The 23,195-nt window shown below is 40.5% G+C and overlaps 1 long non-coding RNA gene and 2 pseudogenes across 1 annotated transcript in view; 1 reads left to right on the top strand and 2 right to left on the bottom strand.

The window, feature by feature from the left end:
- Positions 1 to 5,772, top strand: part of LOC141094920 (uncharacterized) — a 109,500-nt gene extending 103,728 nt beyond the window's left edge. Inside the window, exon 3 of the long non-coding RNA XR_012233195.1 lies at positions 5,175 to 5,772. This is a non-coding gene — a long non-coding RNA (uncharacterized lncRNA). The remainder of the gene's footprint in view (positions 1 to 5,174) is intronic.
- An 856-nt stretch (positions 5,773 to 6,628) lies between these two features.
- Positions 6,629 to 6,845, bottom strand: LOC141094952 (U2 spliceosomal RNA; annotated as a pseudogene).
- Positions 6,846 to 22,198: 15,353 nt separating this feature from the next.
- LOC141095022 (U2 spliceosomal RNA) lies at positions 22,199 to 22,402 on the bottom strand (annotated as a pseudogene).
- Between the last annotated feature and the right edge of the window lie 793 nt (positions 22,403 to 23,195).

The following is a 23,195-nucleotide window of genomic DNA, read 5'->3' as shown; positions in this document are numbered from 1 at the left end:
TGCATGCTACATACATACTACATGCATGCTACATACAATACATTCATACAATACATACATAGACATACAGTACATATAACATAGAGTAACATACTTACCAATACTTGTCACATTGTTCCCCGAAGCCATTGTCTTTTACAGAATAAATATTAACATAACAAACCACAAAAATACTCACCCACGATCCGAAGCAGTCCACGAGTGTGTCCCACGACGATCTTGGGTAGAGAACTGCAGCATCAGCTGATGCTGCCGCTCTCTACGGGCTGCAGGAATCCAATGACGGAAGGTAGGTATCCTTCCGCACTGTATTCCTCCGCCACTTGAAAAAAAAAGTCCCTAGTCTCACTTTATGCCATTGCTGTGTGGGAATTTCCTGCTTCGGATCGTGGGTGAGTATTTTTGTGGTTTATGTTAATATTTATTCCGTAAAAGACAATGGCTTCGGGGAACAATGTGACAAGTATTGGTAAGTATGTTACTCTGTTATATGTACTGTATGTCTATGTATGTATTGTATGTAGCATGCATGTAGTATGTATGTAGTATATATGTGGTATGTAGCATGCATGTAGTATGTGTGTAGTATGTAGTATATATGTAGCATGCATGTAGTATATATGTAGCATGCATGTAGTATATATGTAGTATGCATGTAGCATTTAGTATGTATGTAGCATGCATGTAGTATGTATGTACTATGTATGTGGTATGTATGTAGCATGTGGTATGTATGTAGCTTTTGGTATGTATGTAGCATGTGGTATGTATGTAGCATGTGGTATGTATGTAGCATGCATGTAGTATATATGTAGCATGCATGTAGTATATATGTAGCATGCATGTAGTATATATGTGTTATGTATGTAGCATATAGCATGCATGTAGTATGTAGTATGTATGTAGTATGTATGTGGTATGTATGTAGCATGTAGCATGCATGTAGTATGTATGTAGCATGTAGTATGTATGTAGCATGCATGTAGTATGTATGTAGTATGCATGTAGCATGTATGTAGTATGTATGTAGCATGTAGTATGTATGTAGCATGCATGTAGTATATATATAGTATGTATGTAGCATGTAGTATGTATGTAGCATGCATGTAGTATGTATGTAGTATGTATGTGGTATGTATGTAGCATGCATGTAGTATGTATGTAGTATGTATGTGGTATGTATGTAGCATGTAGTATGTATGTAGCATGCATGTAGTATATATGTGTTATGTATGTAGCATGTAGCATGCATGTAGTATGTATATAGTATGTATGTAGTATATATGTGGTATGTATGTAGCATGTAGTATGTATGTAGCATGCATGTAGTATGTATGTAGTACGCATGTAGTATGTATGTAGTATGTATGTAGCATGTAGTATGTATGTAGCATGCATGTAGTATATATGTAGTATGTATGTAGCATGTAGTATGTATGTAGCATGCATGTAGTATATATGTGGTATGTATGTAGCATGTAGTATGTATGTAGCATGCATGTAGTATGCATGTAGTATGTATGTAGTATATATATATATTTTTTTTTTAACATTTAACACATTAGCCGGATGATGGGACTACTACTGTCCCATCATTGGCTAATGTGTCAATCACTGTCATGGTAGCAGGCATCGTCAGATGGGACTTGTAGTCCCATCGGACGATGCTTGCACAGACCCCCGGACATCAGCACAGCCCCCCGGCAGGCCGGCACAGCCCCCCGGCAGGCCGGCACAGACCCCCACAGGGTGCACAGACCACCGGCAGGCCGGCACAGCCCCCCGGCAGGCCGGTACAGACCCCGGGCCGTCCACACAGCCCCCCGGCAGGCCGGCACAGCCCCCCGGCAGGCCGGCAGAGACCCCCGGCAGGCCCAAAATGACGGCGCATCATGATGCGCACACACCGCGCATCATGATGACGTCATTTCGGCTGTCAATCAACTTTGAACTTCCGATTCCGATGCCGACTTCCGATATTGAAAAAATATCGGAAGTCGGTATTGGAATTCCGATACAGCAAGTATCGGCCGATACCCGATACTTGCGGTATCGGAATGCTCAACACTAGTTATAGGTCTACAATTTTTAATAAGACTTTTCTCCCCCTTTTTAAAAAGCAACACAACCAAACCCTTCGCCCACGACCCTGGAATACAAAATGAAGACATCACTGTATAAAACAATTCAAAAAGGTCTTCTTTTAAAAAGCTCCAAAAGGTTTTATAAAATTCTATGGGCAAACCGTCCATACCCGGGGTTTTAGAGTTCGCAAAACTTTTAATTGTGTCCCACAACTCCTTAACCGTAAAGTCACTAATTAAAAACCTCTTTTCTTCGGAAAAAGAACACTTTAAATTATTCAAAAAATAATCCCTTAGAGAAGCATCACTCCTTTTCTCAGAAAATAAATCACTATAAAATTCTTCCACTTTCTTAATCTTCCAACTCGACTTTACCTTCCACATTGTCCATAAAATCTTTTTTCCCAACTATTTTTTTGAAGAAAAAATTATAACATTTTTCATTTTCTTCCAAAATTCTCACTCTGGCATTGAAAATGATCTCCTTCCCTTTCTCATGTAAGTTTTTTTGTACTTGACTTTTAACGCACTCAATTTCTTCATCAAGATTAACCCCATTATTCCTAAGCATGTAAAGACATTGTAACCTTGCATTCAATAAACGATATTTTTCTCTTTTCTCTCTAGCTTTCCTTCTACCCACCTTAATAAAGAATAATTTAATTAAACTTTTAAAAAAATCCCACCACTTAAAAAAAATCCTGAAAACACTTCTTCCTCAAGCACAATTTTTTATAAAATGTATGAAACTCTGAAATTACTTTCTTGTCATCTAGACGAGAATTGTTCAACTTCCAATGTGTGGGTTTTCTATTTTCAATTCCCTTACATCCTACGACACATCTTATTAACTTATGATCTGAGAAACAACTTGTTTCAGATTTAAGAGAATCACATTTAAAATGGGTAGATACAAAAATATAATCAATTCTAGACCGGGCTCTATTACTTGACCATGTTGCTTCTTCATCCCTGTTTCTCCCACAAGCAACCCAGACATTTTGTAAATTGCAAGCAGATGTAACCCCGATTAAAAAAGTAACTGAACTGTCCTTTTTGTTATTTATATGACAATTAAAATCCCCACTAACAATTATCGGCTCTGACCCTGTTAAAAACAGCTGCAAGATTTCAAATAATTCACGCCTTCTACTTTTAGCATGATAAGCATACACACACAAGCACTTGATTGACAGGTTAGATTTTTTAACCACTACTTTTAAAATCCACCCCGGGTATATCTCCTCATAATCCACAATATCCCAATGTTGACTACACAGAAAACCAACGCCGTCACTCTTGTGCTCATTGCCTCCTGAGAAAATAGCTTTCCCACTCCAATGTTCTTTAAAAAAGTCATAATTAACAGACTTCCTTAAATTGCATTCCTGTAAGAAGACAAAATCCATATTTTCCAATTCAAAAAAATTATATAAAGCCACTCTTTTATGTTCATTATTTAACCCCTGAACATTCAGGGAAGCAAAGTGAATCATCTTCGCCTATTATTCTTAGGGCAATCCCCTCCGCCCTCGTCTGAAGAAAATTCTGTAATCTCTAGCTCATCAGAACTAGAAACTGCAAAGTCTTTCGCTAAATCCACAACTTCTTTTTCTATAGCCTTCACTTTTCCTCCACATACCATAACCTCATCTTCTTCTTCCACTGCCCGCCCTTCTTTTCAGTGTTTCCCCCGAGCACAATCCATTGAGTCCTGAACACGCGACGGACCCACAGACAGGGACCCAGCAGTCAAACTCTCTCCCAAGGGTGAGGTTCCATCTCCTTACACACAACCTCTACTTGCAACTTCCCATCATTTAACTTTGTATCACCTTGTATGTTAGATGATTTACTTCCTGGGGGACAATCTTGCACCATTTTCCCCAGTCCTGCCAGCACAGCTTCTTTCTTTAGATTGCCCTTTGCTCCTTCCACCAGCACTTCCTCCTTTCGTTCTTCTTTCTTCTGGTCTTCCTTCTTCTGATTTTCCTTCTTCTGATCTTCCTTCTTCTGATTTTCCTTCTTCTGATTTTCCTTCTTCTGATTTTCCTTCTTCTGATTTTCCTTCTTCTGATTTTCCTTCTTCTGATCTTCCTTCTTCTGATCTTCTCTCCTCCTACATTCTTCTAATAATGTCATCCGATCCCTCTCCTCTTTCTTCATTCTTTCTTCATCCTCCATTTTCCTACTTCTCTCCTTCTTCTCCGCTTTCCTCTCCTCCTTTTTCTTTTTCACTTTTACCACCTCTTCCACACCCTTCTCTTTTCCCTCCTCTTCCTCTACCACATTCATACTTGTCTCTTCCGCACCTTGCTCAGCCTCCTGTTGCTGATTCCCAGGTGCCGTATCCATATCTACATCAGTCTTCTTTATTGGGCAATTCTTCCCCAAATGATCCGATCCTGGACATTCTGAACACTTTTTGCATGTATCATCAGTATGCCCATACCTCCGACATGCTCTACAATAGGCAGGCATTCCCGAAAAAAATAAATACCCACGGCTACGGTTTATAAAAACAACCGGCGGGGGTCTGGCTTCACCACCAGCTTCCAGCGGGTCCTTCCTGAAACTCACCAGATAACCCGCTTTCCATTCCATGCTCCAAAATCAGTTCTTCCTTTCCCCTTCTCGATCACCTTATCACAATAAGTTTTAAGAAAGTCAATGAACTGATAGTCTCCGAAGAAGGGGCTGAACATATGGATAGTCAAAGTTCTCATTGAAAATTGAAAGGAGGGAATTACTTTAACTCCATCAAACAGCGGATTCTCCCTATTTTCTTCATAGAGAGAAAAAACCCACTCACACTGGGAGATGCTTGTAAGTGTTACATCATAAAAACCCCGAGAAAAAAAACTTTGAAAACAATAGTAGTCTTCTCTTTCAATTTTCCAAAAACTACAAAGTTTCTCAAGAACAAAACTAGTATCCTTCTCTTGCCTGAATTCAGCAGATATCACAAATCTAATTGTGTCCTTGAGAGGATACTCCTCATAAAAAAGTCATTGGGGTTTGCACTCCCCCCACTGTTCCTACCTCCAGTATTCCTCCTGGACTCCATCTCCAACTCTTTTCTTTCCACAGATGAAATAAGGAAAAAATGAGGAAAATGTTCCTTGGATCGCCAAATGTCCCTGGATTCCAGTCCTTCCAACTGACCACCACTCCACGAAGAAGAAATCGTCCACCAGCGAGAAAAGGTAATCCCAGCTTCAGTCCCTACTCCCAATAGCAGCAATTGGTTGATCACCCAAAAGGCCGAGAGCAGCAACCTCCACACAGGTCACCTTTAGCCTAATGACAAGACCGTTACAGATCTTAGCCAAAAGGCCGAGAAGCGATAACTAGAAATGGTTTGCCGCTTGCAAGGCCACAGGGCTTAAGACAGGGACCCATTGTGGAGAATGACACAGACACTACCCTGAGGAAGACATTCAAACCAAGTCTGGGCGCATAACAAAAGCGCAGGCGGCTGATTTTTTTTTATTTTACCAGGATTCCACTCCACGCGCTTTTAATTTGCATAGTCCAACCCCTTTTTTTTAGGCCACCCTCCCCTCATGGTCAAACGCGCTTCAGTACTAGGAAAGAGGCCAGAGGAGCACTGCTCCTACACCGCCCTTCTACCCTCCCTAAAAGAAAGGTCTTGCTTTAACTCTCCTGGTTCCGGATATTGTAACCAGCGAGCGAGCATCCCCCCACCTGTCTGCTGAGGCTCCCTCAGCAGACTGTAGCAGCTGCGCAGTAGTAATCAGCTTCAGACTCTGGGCTGCCCATTGTGACATGTGGTCCCATTGTTCCAGTGATCCAAAGTGTTCCAGGAATAGAACACATCCTAGCATTGTGTTCTATGAATGGAAGGCATCCTATCATAGTGTTCCATGGAAGGAACACATCCTATTTACTGCAGGCAAGCAGCGCACCTAGCTGCTGCTACAAGCCCCACTAGAATACCGTCTGTCAGACAGGTGGACGTAGGCTGAACATTCAAATAACTCACCAGATAAATTGTTGCTTTTCCATTTAATTCATATATGAATTCATTCAAAATTGAACTGTAAATTTCAAAGTTGAAAGGCCACAAGAGGAGGACAATGTTTCAAAAATGAAATGACATATCATTGCATGAGGGATGTGGTAGGAATTGAATGCTTGAATTAAGACTGGGGAAGTACTGAGGGGAAGGGGCTGCAGGCCTTGTAGCAGGTGGGTGTGCAGAAATGTAGCTATTCGAAGCCAAACACATTACTGCAGCTTGTCACACCTATACCTACCAAGCAGCAAAGGCCAAGATAGATCATTATTTAAATGACAGATCGAATGCAGTGCAATGCCTTCCATATAGAGGCGAATAACACTTGCTGTAGCAGAGTTGGTCAAGATAAATCAAGGTAAAGGAATTGGAAATGTACAACTTGGACCAAGAAAAACTAATTGCAGAGCAGCGACATTTGAAAAAAGCATTCAAATAATGCTTTGAAAACACTACTTGCTTATCCCAATTTCAATTCAATCTGTGTTTGGAAACCGCTTAAGAGAGTGAGTGCACCATTCCCAGAGAAACTGCCATACTGGGCTGATACGTGGAGTGAAGTGAGCAAGCTCTTTTTCCATCTCCCTGTTCTAAAAATCCATTTAATATATGGTCCCCAGATAGGGGACGTATCAGATATTAAACTGATAAGAACAGATCACGTTTAAAATAAGCTTTATTAAAATCAGACATACATCATAAAATTCAAGCAAATCAACAAAGACTTGAATAAAAATATGACATAAAACAAACAATCTGATTTTAAAACAAGGTAAATGTCTTTAAAATGAGTATAATACATGCATATATAAAACTGAGTCCTTTTAACTTGTTGAGTCTTATTTTACAATTCATCAAAAAGAAAACATTTTTGTCAGAATAAAATAGTCATCCCCCAATTACATAAAATATGGCTTAAAATAAATCTGATTAAAAACAAGAGCATAAAAAATAACTTATATGCATATAATTTACATATTTAAATACGAATTCCAGATTTGTAAACACCATATCTTGTTAGCTTCTTTGACTCCCATTTTATTACAGTCTCTCAAATAGTAAGTATACATTTCGCACAGAGCCAGTCCAATGCAATCATTTACAGATATAAAATCACGTTTAAATAGTAATATGTTTCGCACCTTCCATAGAGCTTCTTTAAATCAATTAATCATAAGCCATGCCACTCGTGCCTGTTTCATGGTAGGGCAATTAATGATCCCATATATAATCACATCGCAGGAGAGAGTTTGTAACCCACATATCCATTTCAGTAGGGTACCCACTATTTGCCAGAGCTCCTGCGCATAGGGGCAGTCCCACATTAGGTGGAACACTGACTCATCTGGTGCACACCTGTCTCTTGGGCATCTAGCACTGGCCACCAGCCCCCTATGGTGCTGAAAAGCTCTTGTTAGGAGGCATTGGTGAACATTGTTCCATATTAGCCGGCATCTAGAGATGGAGAAATTAGATACATCCTCCATCTCTTCATGACCTTTACACATAATTGTTAGTTTCCGCTGGTCATAGAGAAACTGGTGATCCACATGGGCTAAATCATACTCTGCAATGGTGCTCTCCAGGGCCCTGTATTGCTCGGGGGGGGTGACAAAAGAAAAGGGCAGTTAACATTCATGGTGAAATTTAACTTCCTAAACATGAATCCCGTTGCATACGTCAGGAAACATGAGAAGGCCCCTTCATTATTTAGACTTTAGCAACAAAACACAAAAAATGTTATAAAAATAAACAGTTTTAAGTTGGGAAAAGTGTCAGGGATTTTTTTACGTTCCAATTAGAAATCGTCCAGACCTGAATAAGTAAGATGCTTCTTTATTGGACATGCCGGCATGGAGAGAGAATGATGGCCACACCAGGTGTGGGCCGTCCTCTGTTTAACTCAATACATATTCTTAAGAGTTTAAATAGCAAAGCCGAAAGGGTGTTGAAACATATTGTGTTTGCAGAAATGGCACATACAATTTGCTTAGCTGTTAGCTATCCTTATCTGCGCTACCAGAGAAGTCACGCAAGACAAGGAAAACCAGCTAACGTTCACAAAAAGTAACACCCAAAGGTAACACCCATAGATTCCCAATACGTAAGCTAAAAAGAGTTAAAAAGTCTAGGCAAAATAAATGGCTTATGCAATCATGTATATACTGTGTATATATATATCTACTCACGCACATATATATATATATATATATATATATATATATATATATATATATACGCACATAAAAGAACTTTATTACAATTATTATAACATTTCCTCATCTTGTAATAAAATCATTTATCTGTACACATTGGGGACAGATTTCTTTTTGTCAGATTTCACAGAAGATCTTCATATAATCTAGAGGGAGCGTAATATGTTCAGTATATTTATCATTAAGTCCCAAAATTTTCATTCTTTCGTTGGATTCCAAGGTGTCCATTCCTTGATGCATAGGTTTTGTTATGGCAGAGTCAATCAGTCTTTGAACAAGTCCTCTAATGCATAGAATAGCACAGCATCCATAAACAGCTCTCTGGCCACGATGGTAAGAGATGTCAACGCAGAAGTGAATAATCCAGACCATTTCCCAAACCATCCTTCAGTCCAGGAAGTGAATATGTTGTCATATCCAGAGTTCTCTGCTAATTCATTAGACAGGGCAGTCAGTCCATTAAAAGCTTTGGAGATACTTCAATCTGTATTAGGGATAAAGGGTGCAACAAAAAATCCTCCAAACATTTTATATACACCGCCCTTTTCTGCTAAGAGCTTGTCTAATGCCATCTTATTCTACCAAGCCATGAGAGGAGTTGGTCCTAATTGCTCAGCTGTCCCTTTAACTGCATCTCAAATATAATTAACAAATCTCTGTTGGTTATAGTATAAGTAGTTTATCCAATCTACATTCATTTTTATAATCACCCACCAAATTATGGATTCCCACCCGGCTGCTACCTGGATCCTAGCCTTGTACTCGTTGAGCACTCCCCTGGGAACTCCAATGTCAACTCTGTAGATACTAGAATGGAAGGATCCTTGCAGAGTTTCACGCTTCTGTCTCTTCCACTACGTACCTTTGGCCATATCCCTGTTGACAACAGGTGGAGCGGCATGATTAGCTGGACCACCGCACAATCCCTTTGGGAACCATGTGGTAGTCTGGCTCTTATGCTTTTATCACCGCAAAACCACCATACATCCGCTCTCAGGGTAGTGTGGTCTGATCATATGGCTGAGTACTTGGCCCTGTGGGAGACAATGATCCGTTCTCTACAAGAGTCGCCTTGGAGCTCTCCGAAGTCGTGCCCATGCCCTGGAAGACTAAAACAAGTATAGTTACCAGGATTAGCAATCACCTGTGGTGGGATATCCGGCTTCTCAAGTGGGGGATATAAAAATGATAATATTTTATATTTTCCTTCACTTTCTGAGGAGACATAAGTTTTAATATATAACTTAATTTTTTTTAAGCTTTTTGCAATGTATTTAAGCCATTCTAACCATTCATTCTTCTCACAGCCTCTCTCTAGAGCTAATTTATCTTCATAAGTTAGGTTAGACAATCTAACTATGAGCCCTATGGACTCTGTTATGGTTCTCTCTGGCATACCTTCCTTGGGTTTATGTATGCTATTATTCTGAACTTCTATGTAGAAATGTCCTATTGGGTCTGTTCCTGACATATCAGCTCCTATAACCTTTGATCCCTCATCTTATGGTTTTTTAAAAGTTCTCAGTAGCTGATTACAATTATTATTATTTGTGTAAGGGGATCTCCTTTTTCCCAATGGAGAATCAGGCTTTAAATCTATGTAGCCATATGGCTTATACCTATAGGCTCGGGCTACAATTATCCATGCTGCTTTACGCCAGTCACACACATCCATCCCCTCTGCTGTTAGAGCTCATAACACAAACATACTTATCAGACTCGGCTAGTTTCACAGCTTGTTCCCTATCTCTGTATCATTTATACAACAGACAGAAATCCATTAACATGGCAGCCTTCTGCCCGATTTCAAAAGTAGGATTTAAAGTCTTAGATCTGAAACCATTCTACCACCCTGGACTTTCCTCTCCTGCTGGATCTATTACTCTCCAATCTCCCATCACTATGGTCACGAAGAATATACATGTGACTAACCCTGATGTACACATCCTAGATCTGATGTCTTGTCCGGGTAGGGGGATGAATGGGAGACTTCACCAGTTTGAGACAAGCTTTCCCTTATGGAAAACCTCCCTTTGTAGCTGGACTTTGACAAGCAAGTCAGATCCTGCTCTGTCCCTACCTGTCTAACAAGTTTACAGTATGAGAGATGGACCCAAGAATCTTGACCGCAGTAGAAGTCCACAGGACTTGGTAAGGACCTTCCCACTTAGGATGGTGCGGTGTCTCTTCTTTATCACCTTCACAAGTCTGCAGGTTTCACGATCTCAGGTTTTGTTAGTGGGTTTCCTGGAACAAAACTACGAGTAGAAACTTCTTTGTGAGTTAATATCTTAGCCATATATTCTGCTAATGTACATTCAACTTCCTCATCTATTCTTTTAAAGGATTTTAGCTGAGGTAAGAGAAAAGTCTCACGTATATGATGATTTCAAAGGGTGTTAACCCTACAGATGTCCGTGTGACATACATGTTTAATACAACCAATAGGAGACAGTACAACCAATTTTTCCCTGTTACCTGCATGGCCTTTGTCAACCTATTTTTCAAGATCCCACTGTGTCTCCCAACCAGTCCGGCAGACTGAGGATGACAAGCACAGTGGTTTCCCAACTCAATTGACAATGTTTTAGGTAATAATAACATTACTTAGTTTACTATATATTTTCTGGAACTCCAAATCTGGGTATGATTTCCTTTAGAAGGGTCTTCAGTACCATTAATGCATCAGGGTGGACAGCTTCAATCCACCTGCTGAAAGCATCCATAATAACAAGGCTGTACTTTTTCCCTCACACTTGTTCAATAAAATCCATGCAAATGTGTTGGAATAAGTATTCAGGGTGAGGACATTGTCCTCTCTTTGGTCTCAGATTCCCTTAGGAATTATTTTTGCACAAGTAATGCAGATTAAACAAAAATTTTAATAGTTAGTAAAGCCATACATCATAAATACCTAAGATATGATCTCTACCATCCCTCCTGTTGAGACATAGCTTATGTCATGGCTCAATACTGTGACATATCTTAGGAGGTTACTAGGCAGTTTATACATATAGGTTATCTTTAAAAATAACCCCTTTGGTTACCAATTTGTTATTTTTTTGGTTTTTTTTAATGCCAATAGCATGTTATCCACATATAAGAGTATCTGGCTACCTTCTGGTGACTCACATTGAGCTAGGTTAGCCGACTTTACCTGGGAAACAATAGTAGGTAGTTCACAGTACCCTTGTGGGATCCTGGTGAATGTATACCTGCTCCCCTTATATGTGAATACAAACCAAACCTGGCTATCTGGATGTACCAGGATGCTGAAGAAGACATTATTGAGATCACTGTAAAGACCTTATTTTCCGGCCTCCAGTCATTCAGCAGAGTATGGGGCTCTGGCACTGTGGGGGCTCTTGGAAACACAGCCTCGTTTACAGTTGGGGCGCCCTCCCAACTGGAAACAAGGCTGTGTTACAAGGTGAGCTGGACAGGGTATAACCACCTCTTTTATCAATCCCACATCTGCAGGTCATGTGGACCACAAAGATTCTGGGTATGTGGTCAATTCTTCCTCTAATTCTAGGAGAGGATCAACATTTCTCACTCGTTCCCCTGCCTCGCTGCAGGTGGACACTGGGTTTAGAAATGGTGTTCCACTTTAGTAATTGTGAATATGCCTGCAGTCTGGCATTGTAAAATAAGCCATCACCCAAATCCTCCCATTGTTACTTTCCTAACACTCCAACAAAATCACCAAGGAATTTCCATGATCTACCTTTACATCTGGAGAGGGAAACATGTGGCTCAGTGCCTCAAAAACAACAATTTAATTTGTTCTGACAGTTTACAACTGATAACACAGTTCCCTTTATCATACCAGTATATGGTGTGCAAAGAACAATCTGGAGCATGAAAATTCTCATATTTTACATCAGGACCCCTGAAATACCTGTAGTACATGGAGCAGTGTAGTTCTTCAGGTATGTGAAAATCTACATTTGTATACCTTTATCTATTGCTTCCTTGATGAAGGACTCAGTAATAAAGGATGGTCCTGCAGTTATTAGATCTAGACTGTAATAGTATCTAGATTCCCCATACCCCTGGAGCACCATTGTCTCAGCCATGGACTTTACCTATTGTCCGGCAGCAGTAAGAATTATTCCCAGGCTCAGGGCTTGCATCATATCCCTCCCACACAGCTGATATTATAATTTGTATAATTACACTTTTACCTGTGCTGAGGGCCCGGTGTCTCCACAGGCCTAGACAATGGTTCTCTGTGTCTTACCACTTGCTCCTTTTACCACTATGCAGGCAGCAGACAGTCCAATAGTTGGTATCTCTTCTGGATGTACTAAGGTTCTAGTGGCTCCTGAATCAACAAGAAAAGTGACCTCATGGCTTCCCACAAGGAGAGTTACTTCTGGAAATACAGTGTTTTATAAATGTATTTCTACTTTAGCCAAATTAAATATTTCCTCTCATTACACCTTTCTTGTACCAAATTTTCATGATACTAAGTTTATCATCAAATACAACCCATCTGTCAAAAGACACATTCAGGATCTCCTAGTGGCCCCTGCTTATCTCAAAACCACAACCACATTCCACAACAATCCTCATGCTCACAACTTATCTCCCCACCTCAGGACTGTTTGCTCTGGGTGGTGCCTACTCCTAGTTTGTCAAGACTAAAAAGACATAGTCAGCGATATAGAATTTTTACTCTCTATTTGTTATAATATGTAAGTTAGGCCTATAAGTTACCAATAAGGACACATTGCACATTTGATCTGAAGACTGTTTTCTCTGGGTACCTGATGAGAAAGGACCATATCCAGTCTCATTCCAGGGATACCCTCTTGGTACAATCTTAATAACTTTCCAGCCATCAGATGAAATGGTCAATAACAATCCTGCCTTACAATGAGGACAAGATCTTAAAATATATATCTATATGGGACAAAGTCCCATAAGGATGTTACATAAAATTCTTAAACACAAAAAGACAAGCAACAAAATAAGGACTATACACAATATAAACCCTGGAGCACAATGGATTTTTACCCACTTATAAGAAGTCTGACAAATATCAGTGAAATTCATATGTCAAGAAGAAGATAAAAAAACAATAGCAACAATCCAATTACTGCTACTAATATCCAGGATCTAAATAATCCTCACTGATTACACTATGTCCTAGGTATTTACCAGCTTGTATCTCTATATCTTGCCACCTCTGCCCAATGAAAGCCTGTAGGGGCCTAGTATGACAACACAGTGTAACAAACGTGAAAGGTCCCCCAGGAATGGGGTCACGATGATAAATGTGGTCACTGATATGAACGAGATAAATATGCTCACATGGACTTCTAACTAACGTCAGAGTGCAAACACACAAGGTACAACAATCTTCACATTTAGGGACTGGACAGACACACATACACAGAGACATAAGACAAGAGATTATTAAAGTTCCCTCGTACTCCTATTCCTGAAGTGCTGAGATAAAGTCCAATGACACCACCTCTTTATATCCAGAGACGTTCCTGTTCTTAAAATCAGAGCACCACCGGCGCGGACTCTACTAACTCCTCAGTGATCGTGATAAGGTCCCATTTGACCGCCACAAATCTGACTTTGTGTCCACTTTTTAAATGAGGAGGGTTCAGTCACTCTGTGTTATTAAAAGAAAAACATATAACAAAACAACATAGAATATTTTCTATGGGAATCAGGTGTCGTGTACCTAGGTGATTTATACCACTATAATAACCTATGATTTGTCTCCAGTCCACACATGACTGTTGACCACGCCTACTGGACTCCCTTATACAGTCAGGATTTTATTTCAACCCTCATTTACATTCACTCAAGATAACATTCAAGGAGTCTCATGTGTAACATAAACATATTTTTATGGCGTTTTAGTTCTATGTAATTTTAAAAGAGACAAAACAGCACACTTACCAGAAAACAACATTCAACAAAGTACAGAAGACAAAACAGAATACCGGCAAAAATTCATCTTATACCGGATTCCTTAACCCCTTAATGACCAGGGGTATTTTTGGTTTTACATTTTCATTTTTCCTCCCCTTCTTTCCAGAGCCATAACTTTTTTATTTTTCCGTTTATATGGCCAAGTGAGGGCTTATTTTTTGCGGGACGAGTTGTACTTTTAAATGACATCATTGGTTTTACCATATCGTGTACTCGAAAATGGGAAAAAAATTCCAAGTGCGGTGAAATTGCAAAAAAGTGCAATCCCACACTTGTTTTTTGCTTGGCTTTTTTGTTAGGTTCACTAGATGCTAAATCTCACCTGCCATTATGATTATCCAGGTCATTACGAGTTCATAGACACCAAACATGTCTGTCCTCTTTTATCTAAGTGGTGAAAAAAAATTCCAAAGTTTGCTAAAAAAAAAAAAAAAAAAAATTGCGCTATTTTCCGAGACCAGCAGCGTCTCCATTTTTCATGATCTGGGGTCGGCTGAGGGCTTATTTTTTCCGTGCCGGACTGATGTTTTTAATGATACCACATTTGAGCAGATACATTCTTTTGATCGCCCGTTATTGCATTTTAATGCAGTGTCTTGGTGACCAAAAAAAGTAATTCTGGCGTTTTTAATTTTTTTCTCGCTACACCGTTTAGCGATCGGGTTAATGCTTTTTTTTATTGATAGATCGGGCGATTCTGAACGCGGCGATACCTAAAATGTGTATGTGGGATTTTTTTTTTACTGTTTTATTTTGATTGGGGTGAAAGGGGGGTGATTTGAACTTTTAGGTTTTTTTTATATTTTTAAACATTTTTTTTTACTTTTGGCATGCTTCAATAGCCTCCATAGGAGGCTAGAAGCATGCGCAACCCGATCGGCTCTGCTACATATGGGCGATGAGCAGATCACCCATATGTAGCAGATTTACTGCTGTGCTTTCAGCGCTGACCACCGGGTGGCGCTGACAGCCATATGCCTGGAACAACCATAGAGGTCTCATAGAGACCTCTGGTTGTCCAGGCAACATGACGCCAACCCCCGATCACGTGACGGGGGTCGGCGGTGACGTCATTTCCGGCCCGGCGGCCGGAAATGCTATTTAAATGCACGCTGTCAGCTTTGACAGCGGCATTTAACTAGTTAATAGGCGCGCGGACGGCGATTTCGCTCGCGCCTATTGCGGGTACATGTCAGCTGTCCATAACAGCTGACATGTCCCGGCTTTGATGCGGGCTCACCGCCGGAGCCCTCATCAAAGCAGGGGAGATGTCTGATGACGGACTGTGTCCGTCATTGGACATTAAGGGGTTAACCCCTTAGTAGCCTATTTTAAAAAGAAAAAAAACAGCACCCCCTGACATATTGAAAACTTCTGTCAGGTAGTTTATTAACCCTTCAGGTGATTTTCAGGACTTATTGCAAAGTAGTATAGCAGGATAAAGCAAGTTGTCAGCTATAGTGGACAGCCGACAGCTGCTGGATCGTCACCTGTGTGGGGATGATAGTCTCTTATATCTCAGGTCAGTAAAAAGACATATTGGCTGTCAGTAAGGGGTTAATCTAATGAGAATCTCCCTCGATTCTCCCATCTAGATCAATTTAACGTGCACACGGAGTTTTTTATTCCACAGTAGCCTTCTCACACTGGCTTTGTACCCATTCAAAAATAAAAATAAAATAAATAAAGATTATTGTTATTCAGGGGAATATCATAAAAGAACAAACAAACCCCAATCACTATGGAGCTTTGCAACTTACAGGAGTTATTATAACTCCAATTGCATGTAAACCTCCAACTTACAGGAGCCTCTCACAAACCCCAATTGGAAAAGTCCACAAGTTCCCTATTCAATTCCTAAAATAACATTCATCCCATTCAAAAATAAAAATAAAAAAATAAAGATTACAATTATTCTTCGGAATATTTTACAAGAACAACAAACCCCATTCCTATGGAGCTTAGCAACTTACAGGAGTTCTTATAACTCCAATTGCATGTAAACTTCCAACTTACAGGAGCCTCTCACAAACCCCAATTGGAAAAGTCTACCATCACAGTCCCCATTGAATTTCAAGAATAAGTCATAAAATAAAATTAAATTAAAAATTAAAAAACAAAGATTATTATTATTCTATGGAATATCTTACAAGAACAAACAAACCCCATACACTATGGAGCTTAGCAACTTACAGGAGTTCTTATAACTCCAATTGCAAGTAAACGTCCAACTTACAGGAGCCTCTCACAAAACCCCATTTGGAAAAGTCTACAATCACAGTTCCAATTCAATTCCAAGAATAACATTCATACTGGATTAACAAGGTTACCGAATATATTGAAAATTATTAAATGTTCTTACCTGTATTCAGATACAGACGATTCCCAGAGATCCTTAAACTATACGAAATCCATCACTTTCCCTCAGACCGGGATAACTGTTAATGCCCCTGTTGATGCCTAATGTCAGGGCGGAGGACTTACTTAAGGAGTTCCAGACTCCCCCGTGCACGGTTTACAGTACTCACCGGTGAGGGAAAGGTGTTGGATTCCTTGCCAAAGCACCAAAATGTCATGGATTTTTTTATGTTCCAATTAGAAATTTTCCAGACCTGAATAAGTAAGATGCTTCTTTATTGGACATGCCAGCATGGAGAGAGAATGATGGCCACACCAGGTGTGGGCCATCCTCTGTCTAACTCAATACATATTCTTAAGAGTTTAAATAGCAAAGCCGAAAGGGTGTTGAAACATATTGCGTTTGCAGAAATGGCACATACAATTTGCTTAGCTGTTAGCTATCCTTATCTGCGCTACCAGAGAAGTCACGCAAGACAAGGAAAACCAGCTAACATTCACAAAAAGTAACACTCAAAGGTAACACCCATAGATTCACAATACGTAAACTAAAAAGAGTTTCAAAGTCTAGGCAAAATAAATGGCTTATGCAATCATGTATATATATCAACTCACACACACATATCTATATAGATATATATATATATACACGCACATAAAAGAACTTTATTACAATTATTATAACAAACGCCTTGCCACCATTCTTCTTATTCTTACAAACCACCTCCCTCCTCAATTTCTCCATTTTGGATCCCGATAGGAAATAAAACATGGGTTCATGAGCCTTTTTAAGTAAATGGAGTTTGGGGGAAAAACCATAGCAGCGTACAGAATAATGGGAAGCAAGACCATCTTAATTACAAGAATCTTACCCTCCATTGACAGCTTACGGATTTGCCACAGGGAAATTTTTGGGTTTAATTTATTTAGTACCAAATCCCAGTTTTCTTTACCATCATTTTCTGGATTAAACAAGATGACCAGAATCTTGATTCCAGTTGTTTGTGTAGGGATCTGAGGGGGGTCTGATTCCCATTGGCCCATTGTCAAGCAGTCGCATTTATTAACATTTAACTTAAAACCAGATCCAGCACTAAAAATTTCAGTAATTAAAATTGCTCTGTTAATAGATGCTGAGCTAGTGCCATACACTGATATATCATTCATATAACCAAGAGCTTTAACTTGGTGCCCACCCCCACCTGGAATAAAGATCCCTCTGACCACCTTGTCCTGACGTATCAGGCACAACAGTGGTTCAATGGCGCACACAAATAAAAGTGGGGACATGGGACAACCTTGTTTTACTCCAGAAAGAAGCTCCACTTCCTTAGTTAAAAGCCCATTAATTAAAACCTGTGCACATGACTGTTAATATAAAATTGATATTTTCTGGATAAAAGAATTAGGGAACCCCATCCTTTCTAAAACTTTAAAAAGATAAAAGTGGGAGACCCTATCAAAAGCATTCATAAAATCCAAGGATAAAATAGCTAATGGCTGTTTTCTGTCTTTCTGATACCAGATCAGATCCCGAATCAAGTTTAAGTGTTCCCAGATTGATCTCCCGGGGACACCACACACCTGATCTGGATGGATCACATGTTTAATAACTGTTTTCAGACGACTAGCAATAATTTTAGCAAGGATTTTATAGTCCATATTTAGCAATGAAATAGGCCTCCAATTCTCCAGTTGTGTTTTATCGCCTTTCTTAAAAATGAGGGTGATAATGCTTTTGCGCCATGAATTTGGTAAAGAGTCAGCCATAAAGGCTTCACTGATCACTTGTAGGAAGTCCGTTTTAATGGAATCCCAAAAACAAAGATAAAATTCAATAGGGAGACCATTGGACCCTGGAGCCTTGCCTTTACCAAAACTCCTTAGGGCCTCTTCAATCTCAGTTGGTAAAACATCTTTTTCTAAAAACACCTGGTCATCTTTGTTTAAAAACTGAGATAAAACATTAAGATTTCCTACAAGGGTAGTTTCATCAATCTTTATGGTATTAAGAAGATCACTATAAAAATTAAAAGTTTTGTCTAAAATGCCCTTAGTGGAGGTTTCTTCTTCCAATTCCACAATTACTTGTTTTTTGTCATTTACTTTTTTAAGAAAAACCTTGAGCATGACTCACCCTCTTCCAAGTATTTCACACGAGCATTAAATATCACCTCTTTACCTTTTTGTTCCAGGAATTGGTGGATTTCGGCTTGAATCTTGGCCATCCCACCATCCACACCAGGCACTCCCCACTCCTTAAGCTTATGGAGAGTCTGCAGCCTGACATTAAAATCTCTAAAACATTTCCTTTTTTCACGTGCCTTTCTTTTACCCACTTTAATAAAAAATTCTTTAATCCGGGTTTTTACACATTCCCACCACCCCAGCATACTCTGTTTTGGGTGTTTCCACCTCCAAGATTCATATTTTGCAACAAAATCCGCTCTTAACAATTCGTCTTCTAATAGGAGTACATATAATTTCCATATTCCCCTACCCACATTTGCATCCCCAGGAACTTGCAAGCTGGCATGTAACAGTGCATGGTCAGAAAAGATGTTTTCCATTAAGCCTGGGTTCCTAGATTTAAAAACATCATTAGAACATAAAATAAAATCAATACGAGAGGACAGCCCTCTACCCTTCCATGTGTATCCTGGGTCAGAAGGGTGGGACTTCCTCCATGCATCCAATAACTTAAAGTCTGCCACCAGGTGTTTTAACAGACTTGAGGTTTTGTCTGTTCCTCTAGCACCATCACCTCCACTCCGCCCTTCTCCTAACATGACACAATTAAAATCCCCTCCCATTATTACTGGGGATGGACCTGTTAAAAACAAAGATATGTCATTAAAAAGGGAAGCCGGCTCATTTTTCTCTAGGGATGCATAAATATTCATAAAACGACATGTAAAACCATTTAAAACAACATGGGTTAATATGGCACGGCCTGGACACTATTTCAGTAACTGATAAAACTTTTGCATTCTGGTTTTTAAATAGAATCCCAACCCCAGCAGCTTTATGGTCATTGGACCCTGACCAGACAGAGGGTCCTGCTGTCCAGTCTTTGCTTAGGTTGGGATATGATAGTCCATGATCAATACTGCATTCCTGCAGGAAGAAAACCTCAAAGTTCAAAGTCATTAACCACGCAAACAAAGCAGCCCTCCTGACGGGGCTCTTTAAACTTCTCACATTTAGTGAGGCAACCCGGATCTCTGCCATATTAAGTCTTTTTTAATGATTCCAGACTCTCTGAATCAGACTCACACAGTTGTGATATGGCAGGTGAAAGTGAAGACACAGTCTGTAGGCTGGCGGTATCATCGGAGTTCGTGTATTCCTCTATTAAATTAGTCCCTTCTGGGCTGAGAAGATTTACTGTAGTAGCCAGAAAGAATTTACGGGTTGACTCAGGCGAACTCTGCTCTCCCTGAGCCTCCTCACGGCTCCGCTTACCGCTGGCACTGGTATCCATCCGATCCTCCAGGGCCGCCAAGACTCCTCCAGGTTTTGCAGCAGAAGGAACATCCACAACTTCACCAGGGACACCTACAGACGCTCTCTCCGGGATGAGATGACCAACAGGTTCAGCACTAGGGTCACCAGCTGGCGTGTGACCTTAACCCTCCGGACAGACATCAGGACATCCCTCTGGATCGGCATCCGTGAGGTCATCCGGACAGGTTTCTGGGCAGACATCAGATTCAACATCAGCGTGGTCATCTACAGGGGCCTCCGTATGGACGTCTGGATCAACATCTGGATGGATATCTGGAATGGCACCAACCGCTCTGGATTTCCACCTCTTTTTTGGATCCTTATCGGATCTCCTCTGTGGAAGTGCCATCTCCTCGCCAGGCGGAACCTGGACACCTGCAGTAGTAGGCAGGGGTACAGCCTCGGCTGTGGGAGCCGGGCCATCTTGCATGGGTACCGTACAAGCTTCAACTGAGTCAGACTGTATTAGACCCGCAGTTATGTCCGCAAAGCTCACACCGGTGACTACTGAGCTTGTCCTGCTGGCATCAGCAGGGAGTCCTGCGGAACTAACCGCAAATGCTCTAGAGCCAGCGGCAGATGAAAAATGAAATACGCACGGCATCTCAGCAGGCTAAAGGCTTACCGTCTCCACGGGCTCGGCCTTTCACCGGGGGATCGCAACTCGTTGCAAGGGGACTAATCCGGCTCCCTTATAGCAGCAGGGGGGTGACGTCCCACCATAAGTGAGACGATCCCCCCAGGCCAAGGAGCCGGGTACCCGAAGCACCTCTCAGCCGAGACCAAGGCAGCAACTGTTAAGTTATTACACTTGATTATAGCCAAAAGGCCGAGAAGCAACAACCAGAAATGGTTTGCCGCTTGCAAGGCCGCAGGGCTTAAGATAGGCACCCATTGTGGAGAATGACACAGACACTACCCTGAGGAAGACATTCAAACCAAGTCTGGGCGCATAACAAAAGCGCACGCGGCTGATATTTTTTTGTTTTCCCAGGATTCCACTCCACGCGCTTATAATTTGCATAGGCCAACTCCTTTTTTTTTTTTAGGCCACCCTCCCCTCACGGTCAAACGCGCTACAGAACTAGGAAAGAGGCCAGAGGAGCACTGCTCCTACACCGCCCCTCTACCCTCCCTAAAAGAAAGGTCTTGCTTTAACTCTCCTGGTGCCGGATATTGTAAACAGCGAGCATCCCCCCCACCTGTCTGCTGAGGCTCCCTCAGCAGACTGAAGCTGACTACTACTGCGCAGCTGCTACAGACTCTGGGCTGCCCATTGTGACACATGGTCCCATTGTTCCAGTGATCCAAAGTGTTCCAGGAATAGAACACATCCTAGCATTGTGTTCTATGAATGGAATGCATCCTATTATAGTGTTCCATGGATGGAACACATCCTATTTACTGCAGGCAAGCAGCGCACCTAGCTGCTGCTACAAGCCCCACTAGAATACCGTCTGTCAGACAGGTGGACGTAGGCCGAACATTCAGATTACTCACCAGATAAATTGTTGCTTTTCCATTTAATTCATATATGAATTCATTCAAAACTGAACAGTAAATTTCAAAGTTGAAAGGCCACAAGAGTGGGACAATGTTTCAAAAATGAAATGACATATCATTGCATGAGGGATGTGGTAGGAATTGAATGCTTGAATTAAGGCTGGGGAAGTACTGAGGGGAAGGGGCTGCAGGCCTTGTAGCAGGTGGGTGTGCAGAAATGTAGCTATCCGAAGCCAAACACATAACTGCAGCTAATCACACCTGTACCTACCAAGCAGTAAAGGCCACGATAGATCGTTATTTAAATGACAGATCGAATGCAGTGCAATGCCTTCCATATAGAGGCGAATAACACTTGCTGTAGCAGAGTTGGTCAAGTTAAATCGAGGTAAAGGAATTGGAAATGTACAACTTGGACCAAGAAAAACTAATTGCAGAGCAACTACAGTGGAAGAAAGCATTCAAATAATGCTTTGAAAACACTACTTGTGTATCCCGATTTCAATTCATTCTGTCTTTGGAAACCGCTTAAAAGAGAGTGCACCATTCCCAGAGAAACTGCCATACTGGGCTTATACGTGGAGTGAAGTGAGCAAGCTCTTTTTCCATCTCCCTGTTCAAAAATCCATTTAATATAAGGTCCCCAGATAGGGGACGTATAAGATATTAAACTGATAAGAACAGCTTTTTTTTTTTTTACCATGTCAGATCGGTTGTAATTTCCACCATCAAGTTAGCTACTGAAAGCACTTTCTGATGTATAACCTCTCATCATTTCATGGCATTTTTATATAAAAAGTTTTTTAATTTTAACCTCAGGTTAAAAAATTGAAGTGAAACCAAACAAGTTAGAAAAAAATTTAACAATTTAACATATTAGACTATATATTTATCTGTACCTTACCAAGAAAACTCTATTTGTCTATACTTTACCAGGAATCTCCTTTTCTTAAGCTTCCATACCCCTTCCGCATCGATGGCACCATGTTTCTTGTCCCATAGATAGATGACATACATACAAAACAAAATCAATTTTAAAACTTCATTAACTGTCATCTTTTTCCTTTTAAAAACTAACAAATTTCTTGCGTCCCATAAACTTTCCATTACACATACAGTCAATAACCATAACAATCTATCTTTCAAGCTATTACATGCTCCCATTCCAAACATTGCAACCTTCCAATTGACAAAAGTCACACCTGCTAATCCATTACACAACGATCCCATTCCTCTCCACACATCATAAGCAAATTCACAATCCCATAGCATATGTCTGACAATCTCTCTTGAACCACATCCATCTCTTGGACACACATCAGTCTTAGTCAGATCTCTCCTCTTCTGCACGTCCCTTAAATGCAAAATGTCATGCAGAACATCCATGCAATATCTTTCTGTCTATTAGACAAACCTTGCGTTCCCAACTTTTTCCACATATTCGGCACATCCTCCCCTCTCAAACCATCAATATTGCACACAATCTCTCTATCCCTCACCATTTTAATTATCTTTTTCTTATTTACAAAG

This window comes from Dendrobates tinctorius, unplaced genomic scaffold (assembly GCF_039654945.1).
Source record: "Dendrobates tinctorius isolate UK_male_01 unplaced genomic scaffold, ASM3965494v1 ptg000065l, whole genome shotgun sequence".
In the NCBI taxonomy this organism is placed as follows: Eukaryota; Metazoa; Chordata; class Amphibia; order Anura; family Dendrobatidae; genus Dendrobates; species Dendrobates tinctorius.
Note: the sequence above shows the minus strand (reverse complement) of the source record. Positions and strands in the feature narration are given on the sequence as shown.